Genomic DNA, 16,571 nt, shown 5'->3' with positions numbered 1-16,571 from the left:
TATTGATACTTATCAACGAAGTATCTAATTTATAAAGTCATATTAGACTACAAAAAAATCTTTGAATAATGACAAATTTTAATGACAAAAAATAAGTAGTCAGTGATTAGTTTATAATCAGTTTATAAACTAAACATTATTGACAACTAAAATAGTTCAAAAAATTATAATTGATCTTTAAATTGTTAACTAAAATAGTTTCTATTATAAATTATTTTATAAATTGATCACTAACATTAACTAACAATATTTTAATTTGAATTCGCACAATAACAATTATATATTTGTTGTATTTTTAAGAATTATTATATATTTTTCATTCTCATATTGTGTAATCGTATCATATTATTTTTAAAATAAGTTTATCGATATATTAAATATATTTGTTGTATCTAATACATTTATTATATTTGTACATTACTAATATAATATTATGCATATTTAAAAAATAGTTAAACACTTGTGAGAGGATAGCGCCCATTAGTTATAAAGTGGTTTCTTGATAATTTTATTGATTTGGTATTTGTAGGGCAGGTAACAAGATCCACAAAATGGCTTTGCAACACGTTGATGTTGACGAGAAAAATCTATTTGCATATAATTCTTCAACGTTCAAACCAATAAGAAAGGAAAAAAAAGCTATGATAGAAAGTAGTAAATTGCCCTCGTCGAACTCCTTTTTATAATGTTTGTGTGAAGTATTTGTTTATGAAGCATATGAAATCAATGACAAATAATCACCCATAAAAGAGAAGAAACAAAAGACTTAAATTCTCATTGTGAAACTGTCGAGTTTTAATGGTTTTAAAAACTCTTTATTGGCAGGGTATGTACACTTTATATAGTTGGTACAGTAACAAATGAGTATAATTACAAATTTCTAATTACTATTATTTTTAAGACTTCAGAAAACGAAATGAAATTTAAGATTCCTTAATATTGGTGCTTCTCCATTCATATTTATTTATTTATTTTGTTAGAATCCTAATTGAAAGTTTGGTAAATAACAATTGAAAATTTACTCTATGAGACTACATTATTCCATTTCTTTGTTTTTCTTTCAATTATGTTGGAATTGTGCCTTTCCACGGTTCCTGCATGTGGCCGCCGGACTCTTATTTAGAATGCACGTGCCTTAATTAAATAGCTAGGAATCCCATTACATGACTAAATCTACTAAAATAAAAAGGTAATACCCTATTGAAATATTTAAAATATCCATTTTATTTATTTAACACATGTCAATTCCATTAATTCTTTTTGTAATTTTACCTTCAACTATTATTAAAATGACAAAAGTATCTCTACCAACTTAAATAATCAAGAAAAGTGTCACGTATAATATATTCCTACCATCATACCTAATTTAAAAAATTATTATTCCAAAAAAAGTTATATTATTATCAAAAATTATAATAATAATAATAATTATTATTATTATTATTATCAAACAATAATTATTACTACTATTATTATTATTAATTATAATTATTTTAATTATTATATTATTATTATGATTATAACAACAACAATAATAATAATAATTATTAAAAATTATAATTATTTAAATAGTTATTAATAACTATAATTATTATAATAATAGTTATTGTTATTATAACTGTAATTATAATTATAACTATAATTATGTTATTAACTACTACAATTATTATAGTTATAATTATGTTATTAATTGTTATAATTATTATAGTTGTTATAGTTATTATTATTGTTTTAATGATCAGTTATTATATTATTATTATCAGTTATAATTTTTATTATTATAACTATTATATAATTATTATTATTATTATTATCAACTATCATTATCTTTATTATTATTATATTATTATTATTATTATTATAATTATTAAGAAATATGATGAAATGAGATATGGATATTTGACAAAAAAAATGAAAAGAAAAACTTATAATTTATAGCTTAATAAAATATGAAGGTTTAAATACCTTTTTTGTCCTCATTTTCGTAGTGTATGTTGCGAATGGTCCTCATTTTCACAAAAAGTTTAAAATGGTCATCATTTTTACTGAAGGTTTAGTTTGGTCCTTTTCTGTAAGGCCGTTCAGAGCATTGTACATGTGGCACGATTTGTATTAGGGTGTATTATGTGTACTGTACAGGTGGCTTAATTATATATTTGAGGATAAATAAGTGAGTTAGGGTTTTGGTAGGGAATGTTTGGGCAGTTGGTGAGTTTTGACAATCTTGTTCCTCCATTCCCGATTGGTATTGCTGCAATCTTCTCTAAAGTAAATTAAACAGATAAAAAAGATGTATTATTAAGCCTACTTTGAGGAACCAGTGCTACAATCAATTACAAATAAAATAATGGGAACCATTACACCAACATCGACAACCGACAAACAAACCAACTAAAATAATACCCCACTGAACCCACCTACAGACACAAACTACACAAAATCATGAAAGTAATTTAGAAACCATGCAGAACATCACAACAATCGAAAGACAAACAAACCCAAAAATAGAATTACGAAAACCCTAACCCACGAGCAAACACAACCCAGAAAACCCTGAACCCACTAACCTCGTTGATGATGATTAACTAAAAAATTGAAATGAAGAGTACAACTGCAATCCAATGATGAAATGACAAGTATTAGCTGCTTCCTCTGCAAATCTGAACTCAAGAAAGACGAAGATAAAAAAATTTCCCTATTTGCTAAATTTCCCCTAAATTAAAAAATTAACGTTAATTTACAGTACACGTAACACACCCTAATACAAACGTGCCACCTGTACGATGTTCCATTAATGATTTAAACGACGTTACACCAAATAAAACACGAATTGCGAAAATGAGGACCATTCTAAACATTCGGTAAAAATGAGGACCATTTTAAAAATTCTATGAAAATGAGGACCATCCGCAACAAACACTACGAAAATGAGGACCAAAAAGGTATTTAAAGTTAAAGAAGATAATATCTAATTGAAAATTACAAGTTATACTATTATACTAATTACAAGTCATGGTTGGTACACGTGTCACACTAACCATAATTATTTTTAATTTAGTTGGTTTACAATTGATTTAATTTAATCACCTATTTTTTAAATTAATTCAATTTTGTTTTCAACGATTTTAAAACTGTAACTAAATTAGTAATTAAGCTTAATTATAATTTATAAATTTATATTAAAATAATTTTATCATTTATACATCAAATCACTCCCTAAATACTCATGTTATTTTATTTCTTACGCTTTAATTTTTTTATACATGTAAAAAACAAAAATAATTTGAATATTTAGGTCGAGTAATTTGATATGTATAAATTCTTAAGAGTTTTTAACATTTACATATAAGTTGTAATTAAGCTTAATTATTATTTTAGTCTCAAATTGAAAAGGACAAAATTGAATCATTTTAAAAAAAAAGGAGACTAAATTGAATCAAAATTTTAAATAGGGGACTAAATTGCAAATAATCATTGTTAGGCTAACACGTGGTACAACCATGACCTATCACGTGAAAATATTTTTTAATTAAAAGAAATTAAAAAATAGAAAAAAAATTACGAATTGATACGTGGTACTTTAATTTTTTTAAAAAACTTAAAAGAAATGAAAATTTCTCAAAATGACATTTGACATTAATGTCAACTTAACGGAAATAATCAAATTGAACATTTTTTAAAGAAATTAGAAAACCAAATTGAACTGAAAAAAAATAAGAGAACCAAAATGAACCAAATCAACAAACTAGAAGACTAAATCACTAATTAAGCCTTGTTTTATATTACCTAATAAATTAATGATTTATGCTATTAAACACTTAAATTAAGGGTATTAAACATTCTCATGTAAAAAGAAAATAAAAATATTAAAAGAGAGACAAATTCAAATATGAGACATAAAAATTATTTAACTTACATACATCATTTGAATATAATTGTAAAAAATTATGATAAAATAAAAAAAATCTTAGAAATGAGAATAAATTTTATAATAAGTGCAAAATATATATATATATATATATATATATATATATATATATATATATATATATATATATATATATAATATTGTTCGCGTGGGTTTGCCACTGTTTGGGTTAGTTTGAATACGGAGTTTGGACTTGGACTTGGACTTGAATATTGACAGCCCAAGATATTGTTGGCCAATGTGGCCAATTTATGTATTATATGATAATAATATTATTTTAGGTGAAAATTAGATTTAGTATTTTATTTAATTCAAAAGAAATTATAAATTATGAATTTTTTATTTATTTAGACTAATGATCTTGAAACTTTGCAATTTCTGTGCAACATAACGTTACATAAAATATAAAAATTCAATGCAAACATTTCAGAATTACTTAGTGTATTAAGAGCATAAAAACATCAGTTATATCTATTTTTGGGGTTTCTGATATATTTATATAAAATTCGTACAAATTAAAAGGCCACTAAATAAATAAAAATATAAGAACAAACTCATTTTATTTGTCCAATTTTGTGTTTCCCTTAAAAATTTACTTTAGAATTTGTTGACAGTTTACTCGTTATCATTTATGAATGTACGTGTAGTAAGTTGTTCTCCCACACTTTTCTTTTTTATAACTTTTGCTTCAATTCTTTTTCTATCTTATAATTCGTGTTTTGTGTATTCAAATAGGTTATTCTTCTCTGGTATTTCTACAATATTTTTTTTATCAAAATGAAAGTCTCAATTTTATCTTGCTCCAAACATATATATTATCATTAATCTTTTTATCTCATCGTGATTTGTTTTAACTTAATATTTCTCGAGATAAAAAGTCACTGACGAGAAAATCGCGCATAGAGTCTTTCATATCGATATTATTCTTCAGGGATATTGTTCTCAAAGAAAAAAAACTTCTATCAATTTTCTTCACCCTTTCCATTTGTATCACTACTGACAAAATATATTTATTTATTATTCTCAATAACTCAGGATCTTGGGTACGTCACTGGACACGCCTATCATGATGAAGCCATTTGCTACTCGTAATGGAGTTTTTTGGACCATAGACAGGGAAAACTTTCTCTTTTTTTTTTTTTTGCTTTTTAGTAACCTTTCTGTCTTCTATTACTTCTACCAGTTTAGTTTCTATTTTGTAGCTGTCTGTTTTTTAGCAGTTAGTTTTTGTGCACATAGTGTGATCAATGGCAAATTTGAATATGTAAGACGTTGTTTTATTTTCAATTTTGTGAATATGGACTCTAAATCATCTATAGCACATCGCCAACTCAATAAACCCTTGTTCAATAGTTCACTTAGTCTATTAGACCATGTAATTTATGGAACATAAACAACAACGGGACTCCTCACCTTGAAAGTGCCATCATCCCAAATCAAGGAAAAAGAAACAAAGTCTGCATTAATGCTTCCTTCAATCCTAAGGGTAAAGGACAGCTTCTGACCCAACGATGAGAAGGTCAAAACATTTGGCACTACTTCCACGTTTAAAGAAGATGGATGTGCACTTATTGTGGCCTTATATGTGGATGTAGCTGATCCAACATTTGTGACCGTTCTACCAAAAGTGACATTGTTGTGGCTTGAGCGAGGGGTTGATAGAGTAAAAGACGGCAGATTAAGGTCCAAAACCGATCCTTTATTTGCTGATGTACAAGTGCTCTTATCTCCAGTTAGTTTTTGCAGCGTTGATGAATTATAACCTGGTTGTCCACACAGAAAACTAATATAATCATTTTCATCAGCATCATAAACCAGTCCAGGATTTGCCGCCTTCAAAGGATTGATTTGGCCCGCTCCGTAAGCAAATTCAGCGTCTACATTACGTTTAGGATTCATAGGGGTAGCTGCAAATAATCAACCAACAAATTTGATCATTAACATGTATACTTGACCATTAAGTTGTATCACAAAATAGTTTTTCCCGACAGAAATGTTTAAGGTGGTATAGGGAATATGGTTTTAGGTTATCATACTTTACTTTCTCTTCATGTTCATATATTTAAAACTAATTAATTCTTTCGCAGCCTCATTTTTCCTACGTTCTTCAAGGGTTATAGTCTGCAAAGGTTGATAAGAACATTATATTATATAATAACCAGTTGTCATCAACGCGGATTTGATTGCAGCAGGAGACCAGTTGGGATGATTAGATTTGACGTAAGCAGCTGCTCCAGTAACATGAGGACATGCCATTGAAGTTCCAGATATTATATTCAAATTGGATACTCTTTTATCTCCTTTAACACCAGATATTGAAGAAAGCGCAGACCATGAAGCCAAAATGTCAACTCCTGGAGCTGCTATATCAGGCTACACCATCAACACAGAACTTAGATATAAGCAAATATATGCATGATGTTACATTGTAGCATGCACGATGTTACCTTAAGAATGTTTGGAGTGACAATATTGGGACCTCTTGAAGAGAAAGCAGCAACGTAAGGGGCTGATGAATCTTTTTCTTCGAAACTCTTGGATATGGTAGCTACTGGATTACTACAATATACGGTGAGATGACATATAAATCAGGTAATTGAAAACTAATTGAACAAAATTACACAGCAGTTATGTATGATATTTTATAGATTGAAGAAAAGTTTTGTACCTTGTTGAGTTTAAATAAGAAGTTACGGAATTCCTATCAGTTTGGTTAATGTGAATTGCTGGCAATGCAAATATATCTGCCGTAAGGAAAGTCAGTGTACTAGTGAATATAAGACCAGCAGCCCCAGAAGCAAATCCCACATTTGGAGAAGGAGAATAGCGATCGCACAAAACAATTTTTCCTTTCACCTTAGCTGAATCCAAAGAATTTTCAAGGCAATACCTAAGCAATGCTGATGTTAGAATGGAGTGTTGAAATGTAATAGAGGGAAGTTAACTAACAAACTACCAAATAATAAGGTTAAATTACTTTTTTTTTTAAATTCCTTTAATTATTTATAAAAGTCTATTTCCCTCTCTAGATGTTTAATTTAATCACTTAATTTTCTAACAAAAATCAAAAATCAAATGTTGTCTTCTCCATCCAGTTGATTGACCAAGAATATGCTAAACTATAATTTGTTACTATCTAAACTATACATAGATGCAATTACTAAAGCACTACAATATTTATTTAATAATGTTTTATTTATTAAAATTATATATTTTTCAATAAATTCTTTATTAATAGTATACTTATTTGCACTATTAACAGTAGAAATATGATACTATATATATTATTAAATTATTACGTTAATCAAACGATCTATAACGATATGTAAAGATATTCTCTCTTTTGTGTTTATATTTCAAAATACAAATTTTACTCTTTAAAATATAATTATTTATTAAATTTTTGAAAATTAACCATTACTTTTACAATTTTTTTTATAAAATCGTCTATTATTTCTGCTTTTCTCTTTTTCTTTATTTATCAACAATTATTTTCTCATCTTTTTTTATATATTTCACTTTATTTTTAATAAATATAATGTTATTTTATATATTAACTTAATAATATTACATTATCATCACTTACTAATATAATATCATATGTATATTTAAAAAATGTGTACACACAAACACAACAACACATGTGTGTACACTAATTAATATAAATATATTACTAGGTATTACCATTTAAACGCTATTATTTTTTAATACACTAATATCATGTGTTAAAAAATAGATGAAAGTTTTATAGTTATATTATATTTAAAAATAAAACTTGAATTTTTTTTTTTAAACTATAGTTACAATTTATTATAGTAACCGATTTTAAAAAGTCATCGTGTTTTTTTTAAATAAATTATAATATTATTATAGTCATGATTTTTTAAATCTTAACTAGTTTGTTAGGTTTTACAGAGGGGATTTCACTAGGGAGAACAACACCAATGAGATCTGAGCCAGTGACACCACTCTCAACCCAAAACCTTAAGGCAATGGATTTATGGGCCTTGATCCTTATATGGTACTCTACTTTCTCAATTCTGGTCAATGTGGGACTTAGAGTCACACTTGGATTCCTAACATAGTTTGTAAACTAAGATTTGAAATCGTTACAAAGTATTAACTCATTAATTCAAATCTTTAAGTGTATAGATATAACGGAGAAACAAACACAAAAAAATTCATCAGAAAATTTAATTTCCAAATCGAAAACAAAAAAGAATTAGACGAACGATATTAAATTTTGTAAATAAAGAAGCAAAACCAAAAGAAATTTAACCATATAATTAAAAAGAGATATTGGTAAATGTTGGTACCTGGCCAAGGAACCTTTAAATCCAGGAACTGGTGCATCTCCACCATAAATTAAAGGGTAACTTTTCTCTGTTGGACTAAACGTATTTAGTGAGATTCCCTGCATATATGTTGAGGGAAATCTTTTACTCTACTTTTCTAATATTTGAAAAAATAAGAAATTTAAAGGGGTAATTAATTACCTGGAAGATTTGGCCATTGCCAAGTTGAAGTTTGGTGAAAAATTTTCTGTCTATAGTGGTGGCAGCCACAGAAATTATCCAGGGTGCAGGATTTGCAGTTGTGGAACGCTTTGGACCCGAATTGCCTGAAGATTTAGAAGTTAATATGCCTCTCTTCATTGCATGGAAGGCTCCTATTGCAAATTCATCTTCAAAATAATTGATGAATGTCACGAATTTTGGTCCCAGTGAAACAGATATAATGTCAACACCATCCATAATGGCTGCATCAAATCCTGCAAGAATGTCAGCAGTTTTACAACCACCCTTCCAACACACTTTATAGACAGCAATACGTGCTGATGGAACTCCTCCTCTTGCTGTTCCTACGCCAAGCCCAAACAGATTTGCATTGCTAACAGAGTTTCCAGCAGCAGTGGATGCAGTGTGAGACCCGTGACCAAGATTATCAATCGGAGATATGATGTCTTCTTTGTCGAAATCACCATCAAGACGAAAATATTTTGCTCCAACTATTTTGCTATAAACAAATCATGAAGCAAGCATTCATGGATGAGTAAATCCATGGTTAGTTTTATCTTTTAATAAACCAGACATGCTCTTTATGTGTATGTGTTGTAGCATGTTATAGCAAACATCACTTACTTATTGCAAGTGAAGTTCTGGCATCTTCCTTTCCATTTCTCTGGTGGTGGACCACCGCCTCCGTCGGTGAAGCTTGAGGAATTAGGCCAAATTCCAGTATCCAGTACTCCAACGATTACGTTACTTTCTTCCTTTGTTCTTTGGACATTTTCGGGGAAGCCAAGAAAGTCCCAGGACCTTGATGTTTGGATACTGTGGATTCTGTTTGGAATAACAGAGACCACCTCGTCCATTCCTGCCAAACATTCCAAATTTTCACAAAAAGTATACATCATAGTTATAGATTCACAATCATATTAAAACTACCTTTCATTCTTTCTGATTCTTCTTTGGTCAGTCTGGCCACAAATCCATTGAAACTCTTGTAGCTGTGCACCATAGTATCTTGTGCAAATGTTCTACATGGATACCATTTTGAATTTTAATCAAACTTATTTTAGAAGCGAATAATGAAAACTGGGGATCAAGAACTGTGTGATAATATGTGACCTGCTGATGACACTTTGAACCATATTAGTATGAAGTGACTCTGTGCGTTCCATGTCCTTCGGATGTTCGCCCATGTAGACTATGTAAATCTGTATTAAATTAGAGTACCAACAACATAAATTAAATGTATAGTGCTGATCAATAAAATCCAAACAATGCTAAATTTAACCCATCGAGTGATTGGAGTGAATAGCAACTTATATATGATTTATGTAAGCAAAAGGGAAAAACGTTAGTTAATAATATGTTAGGTCAATTTAGGTTTATGTCTATATGTGATAAGTAGGTAGGTTTTAGTTCTGTAGATCATAATCTATCTTGTTTACATTTTTCACATTTTTATCTATTTAGTCTAAATGAAAAATAAAATAAAGTCTAAATATGAATAGTTGGAATGTTCGAAAGCATAGAAATAACACAAGATTTAAACGAAACAAGGTTGATACTGAGAAAATTTAGTATAGCACAATCAAATGTTTGGTTGTGGTTGAGAAAATTAAATGCGGCATTCTCTATTTCGGATTAAAACCGACAAGTATTTAAAAACTTTGTGAAAGCAAAGAGTTTAAATTAGAAGGGACCTGAAAAGAGAAGCAAAGCGTTTGGAGGATAAAGTTAGAGAAGCAAAGAGTTTGGTGTAGGATATATAAATTAGAAGGGACAATGAAAAGCAAGTTGCGGACCAATAATCCAAAGCTCTCGTTAACTTGAAAGAAATCCAACATTCCTTTAAGAAAAAAAGTATCACTAGAACTGTTTAAAAAAAATCATAATAACATAAGAACGTAATGGTGTGTTTGGATGAGACAATTCAAAAGGGTGATTCATTTATTTGAAGAGTTTGAAATTTTTTGCAATGAAATGATTTGTTTGGATAAAGAAATTAAAAAGCAATTAAAATGCATGCACTTTTTAAAAGTATTTTAATAAGCTAAATTAGAAGAAATTCAAATACCCTAAAAAAAGGTAAAATTTGAAATTCTTCTCACTCAATCTCACACTCTGGACTCAATTCCAAACAGACCCAACAAACCTGACAACCATGACAGGTTGGGACGATCCAGACATATCGGACCAACCTAATGACACAAACGGGTTGAGCGGGCCTGATGACCCAAACGGGTCAAGTGAGCCCGACGACCCAGACGGGTCAGGTGGGCTTGACGACTCAAACGGGTCAAGCGGACCCGACGACCAAGACGAGTTGGGCGGGCCCGACGACCAAGACAAACGGAGTGACTTGATAACACATATGGGTCGTGCGGGCTTGACAACTCAAACAGGTCGACCAAGCCCCACAACCCACACCGCCCAGGTAGGCCCGACGACTAAGATGTATCGGGCTGACCCAACGACCCAGACGGACTGGACTGGCCCTACAACATAAACAGGTCAGGCGGGCTCGACGATCCAAATAGGACTGACAACCCAACGGGTCGGGTGGGCTCGAAGACAGAGATAGTCTGAACCGACCTGACAACCAAGACGGGTCAGCGGGTCCGATGGCTCAAGCAGGACGAGCGAGCCCGGCGACCCAAACGGGTTTGGTGGGCCAGATGACCTAAAGGTGTCGGGCGGGCTTGACGACGCAAACTTGTCGAGCAGGCCCAACGACTCGACTGACCTGTTGACCCGACAAGCTTGAGACCCGTTTCCAAATTTATCATGAACTCAAAACATAATTAAGCCTAAAATAAATATTGTAAAAATGAAATTTTATCTCACAAGAAATTCAATTATTTTATCCAAATAAGAAATTGAAATGTAAGGTATTTTAATTTCTTTATCCAAACAAGTTATTTAGAAAATTAAGGGAATTTAATTGCAAACAATTCAAATACAATGTATTTCAATTTCTCGGTATTGTTGAAATACTTTATCCAAACACAAATAAGAGTAATTTATGGAAAGATATAGCTTGCTGAAGTATTGTACACACTTAGAAGATATATATGTTTGCAATAAGAGTAATTTTTTGGAGATAAAAAAAAGGATATGGAATATATGTTATTTACCTTTCGATCATCTTTAGAAAATGAGGGAGTAAGTAGCAGAATGCATGTAAGAATTTGGAGGAGATGCGACAACCCTAAAGTCTTCATCTTTAGTAATCTTCACAACAACGATGAATGTGTATTCAACCTCTTTCAACCTGTGAGTAAATTCAATGTCTTAGTAAATGTTAAATGGCACTAACCTTATTACTATTAAGATACTATAGTAAGTGTACATTTGAAACACATTGCAGAATGGAAATTGTAAATAGAAGTATACATACAGTCATATACATAGCAAATTGGGAAGGAAAACAGAAACAATGATTTAAAAAAAAAAAAACTAAAGACAAACATATACACATATACATTGATAAGAAGAACATCATACTAATCTGCACAACAAAGTAATTTTAATATATATTACTAATGCATAACAATTTGGATCAGGTCGCTTTCGAAGCAAAATAAAATGTAATAAAAGGTTGTTTTTGTGATTTTTTATTTTTAGATTATTGATTTCTTTTTGTCAATTGTTGTGGTTGACACATGATGTGATGTGTTTATTTTTTATTTTAAAAATGAATATTAAAATTATAATTATTAAAAAAATATAAATATTTTTATAATTTTATTGCAGATAGTTTGCGTCTATTTTGAATGTAATTTTTTATTAAAAATAGTTATTTTAGTTTAAAAATGATTAAATTTAAAAAGAAAACGTTTGAATTGTTAATTTATTACTTAATAAAAGATAAACTTGGAAAAATAATGTGTACAACAACACCAAGAATCCTCTTTACAATATAGATAAAAAGTTGAATCAATATACATCTCAGGTGTAATTAAATAAATTCTGACTTTAATAATTAATAATGCAATTTTATTTTATTTAGAGAATAAAAGTGTCCATAAATATTATACAGTTGTAATTGATAATTGATTTGTTACATGTAAAATAAATAAAAGATAAGTGTCTTGCTAACCGGTGTCCCCAGTGTCCGTTAAGAATAATTAACATCTATCGAATTATAAAAAAGTTCATAATTAACTATGATATTAAATAAATTTTGATCTAATAATCATTAATGCAGTTTTACTTTATTTAGAGAACAAAAATGTCATAAATATAATACAACTTTGTTTAATATTTTATTTGATGCACATTAACTAAAAGTTAAAAAATGATAAAATAATTATATTTTAATGTTGTTAAAAAGTAAAATATAATTAAATGTAAAAAAGTTTAAACTAACAAAAAAGCCAACAAAAAATAATGTTAAACATCTAAAAAGTTAAAAAATAAATTAAAATATGAGTTAAATAATAAAATAACTATATTTTAATATTACTAAAGATTTAAAAGAGAATTAAAAATGATATCTTTTAAAAGTTTCAAATTTTCATGTTTCAAGCTCCTAGTGAAAGACACTTAAGTGTCAAATAGATATTTTTACTTGCGTCTTAGCATAGACCTTCAACATTTCAAAGTGATGATTTTGTGTATAAGAGATATTGCATACAAATTTTAAAGAGTAATTTTGTTTTTGTAAAATTTGTTATATGAGTTTATAATGTAATTAATTAATAGAGTTAAATAATAAAATAACTATATATTAATGTTGCCCAAAATTAAAATATAACTAATCATACAAAAACTTAAATTAATAGAAAATAAAATATTGTTTTAAAGAAGATAAAAAATAATTAACATAATATTGTTTGTATATGTATTAGATAAACAAACAACATTTTATTTTATGTTAATTAATTTTTTTATGTTTAATTATATTTTAATTTTTAATAACATTAAAATATTATTACTTTATTTTTTAATTATTTTATAACTTTTTTTTATGTGTATCAAATAAATTATCAATTATATAGATATTTTTGTTTTTTAAATGAAGTAAAAACACACTAATTCTTATTCAAGTCATAATCTGTTTAATGTTATATTTAATTATTAATTTTTGCATAATTCAATGTTCATTGTTTACATCTTAACAGTAAAACACCCCTTAAAAAATAATTCTGTACATTTATTACTTTAAAAATTTTAAGGTTAAAATAATGTCAACTTCAAATATGACTTATATTTATATTTCATTAATAATGTATGTTTTAATTGAATTGCTTAAAAGTTCATCAATTTTATCTTAAGGAGAATGCTAATTAGTGTTTTAAGGGTACCGGTTAAAGAATTATTAATGTACATTGGTATTATAATTATTACATTAAAAATTGAAATAATTAAATACATTAATTAAAATAGTATAAATGCATATTACAAATTTTTAAAGACAAAAATATCTTTTTAATTTTTAGACTATTTTTTTAATACAAAACAATGACTTTGGAATTTTTAAAGTCTCTACTCAAAATTGATACTTTAGTTGTTTCTTTTTTTTATAATTTTACATGTTCAACACTATTTTTTTCTGATTTTTTTTGTTAATTTAAAATTTCTTATGTTTAATTATATTTAAACATTAAAATATATTTATTTTATTATTTTTTAATTTTTATTGATGAATATTAAATAAAATATTAAACACACATGTACAATACTTATGGTCATTTTTGTCCTTTAATTAAAATAAAATTATATTAATAGTTGTTAGGTCAAATTTTAGTTAATATCACACTTAATTATGTATTTTTGTAAGATTTCGTGTATATTAACTATCCTTAACCAGTATCTTTAGAACACTGGTTAGCAACACCCTTATTTAGATATCACAAAATTTAATTGTCATAAATATAAACTACAATAAAAATAAGGGTCTTGCTAACCAGTGTCCTAAGGGTACTGGTTAAGGATAATTAATCTACATTGGATCCTACAAAAGTACATAAATAAGTGTAATATTAAATAAAATCTGACCTAATAATCATTAATACAACTTTATTTTCTTTAAAGAACAAAAGTACCCATAAATATTGTACATCTGTATTTAATATTTTATTTAATGTTCACAAATAAAAGTTAAAAACTAATTATTTAATAAAATAACTATATTTTAATGTTGCTAAAAATTAAATATAATTAAATATAAGAAAGTTTAAATTAACAGAAAAACCAACAAAAATAATAGTGTTAAACTTAAAAATAAAAAACATAAGAAAGTATAAATTAACAAAAAAATTATTGTTAAACATCTACAAATGTTGAAAAAAGAAAAAGAACAATTAAAGTGTCAATTTGAAACTTAATTAATTTTTTTTTCTTTTTAGTAAAGACCTTACAAATTCCAAAGTCCTTGTTTTGTAATAGTATGTTATTGTCTAAAAAATTAAAAAAATATTTTTGTCTTTATAAAATTTGTTATGTGTATTTATACTATTTTAATTACTGTATTTAATTATTTCAACTTTTAATATAAAAATGATGATACCAAAATACATTTATTATTTTTTAACAGGTACACTTTAGGACACTGATTAGCCTTCTTCTACAAATAAAAATTACAAATAAAACCAGAACATGGTATTATTAAAGTATTGTATTAAGAAAGTGCATTCAAAAGTACAAAAGTCAATGTTTGGTATATAAGACAATATATTTAATACTAGTTGCATAACAAATATAAATCACTAAACCAACAGTAACGGCGCAAGTAGAGTAACAGTTATATTACGAGTAAACCACTCTAACAAAATAATTAAAAGTAAACTAATAAAATTAATTAGGGATAAGGTTAACGCTTGGCGTTTACCGAAATTAAGAGAAAGCTATTCTATATGATTTGATTCATTTTGAGATGAAAATATTCCAAATTTTTAATAAAAACAAAATGTGATTATTTCTACAATTAAAATAATCTTATTATGTACTGTTGAAAAATTATTTAACTTGAATAATTAATAAGAAATAAATTTAAACTAAAATATTTCCTATTAACTGCTGACAAATATTATATAATTATAATTATAATTCATAATAAAATAATTATGCTGAAAGGTTAAGTAACTTTGTATTAAATAATTAAAGTACTGAATAAAGAATAAATATAAAAAAATATTATACATTTTACAGTTTTGGGTCACTTTTCAGGTCAAACCACTGACTGAACCGAATTGCATGGTTTGAAAAAAAAAAAAGAAATCCAATACAATTTGACAATGTTTATTCAGTAGGTTTTCAATTTTAAAATTAAGGTAGCTGGAATTTTAACCTTGTTATACCCGCATATGCATGAAAGAATGGATATAGAGCATTCTTATAAATATACAAAAAAAAAAAAAAAACTAGAAAATTACTGGAGAAAAAAGAAAAGAAATATGAATGAATAAAGAATTAGAAATAGGAATAGAGAAGGGACATACTCAGTTCAGACGACCATAGGCGTGGATCTATGTTGAGCAAGAAAGGATGAAAATAAACAGAAACTTTCTCACCTTTTATAGCCACTGCATTGGATGAAACCATGGTCCACTCTTTTCACATCTAATTTATAAATAAGGACAAAAATTTAATTTCGTAAACTTTTAAAGAAAAAACTTTTACATTCTCTAAAGTCCATGTTTAATAATATAGTTTTACTTTTAATATAATTATAGTTTGAGAAATAATTAATTTGTATTAATTATTATCTGTAATAGTAAGATATCAGATAATATCTCATCATAATGTTATCAAATATTTGTATGTTATAAATTTTATTATTCTTAAAAATAAATTATTATTGTCATATTTATCATAAAACACCAAAACAGTAAATGTCAAAATAAAAATTTTATATTTTACTAAATATATATATAAATAAATATAATTAATGTACAATTAATGATAAATATAAATATATAAATAAATTAATAAAAATAAATAAATTTAATGTGTAATTGAAAATAAATATTAAACTTTCATAGATTATTTTCCTTTCTTTTTTTATTATATTTATAGTATCTAAGTTAATATTCAATTACTTTTTACCGATACTTTCAAACTATTTTACTCTAAACATAAAATAATGCGAGGATACACCTATATTTCCATTAGTTATATATATATATATA

At 27.0% G+C, this 16,571-nt stretch overlaps 1 pseudogene; it reads right to left on the bottom strand.

Moving 5' to 3' along the window:
* Positions 1-5,258: 5,258 nt before the first annotated feature.
* Positions 5,259-9,632, bottom strand: LOC114195128 (annotated as a pseudogene).
* Between the last annotated feature and the right edge of the window lie 6,939 nt (positions 9,633-16,571).

The sequence above is a fragment of the Vigna unguiculata genome, chromosome 8 (genome assembly GCF_004118075.2).
Source record: "Vigna unguiculata cultivar IT97K-499-35 chromosome 8, ASM411807v1, whole genome shotgun sequence".
NCBI lineage: Eukaryota > Viridiplantae > Streptophyta > Magnoliopsida > Fabales > Fabaceae > Vigna > Vigna unguiculata.
This window is presented reverse-complemented; position numbering and strand designations above follow the sequence as displayed.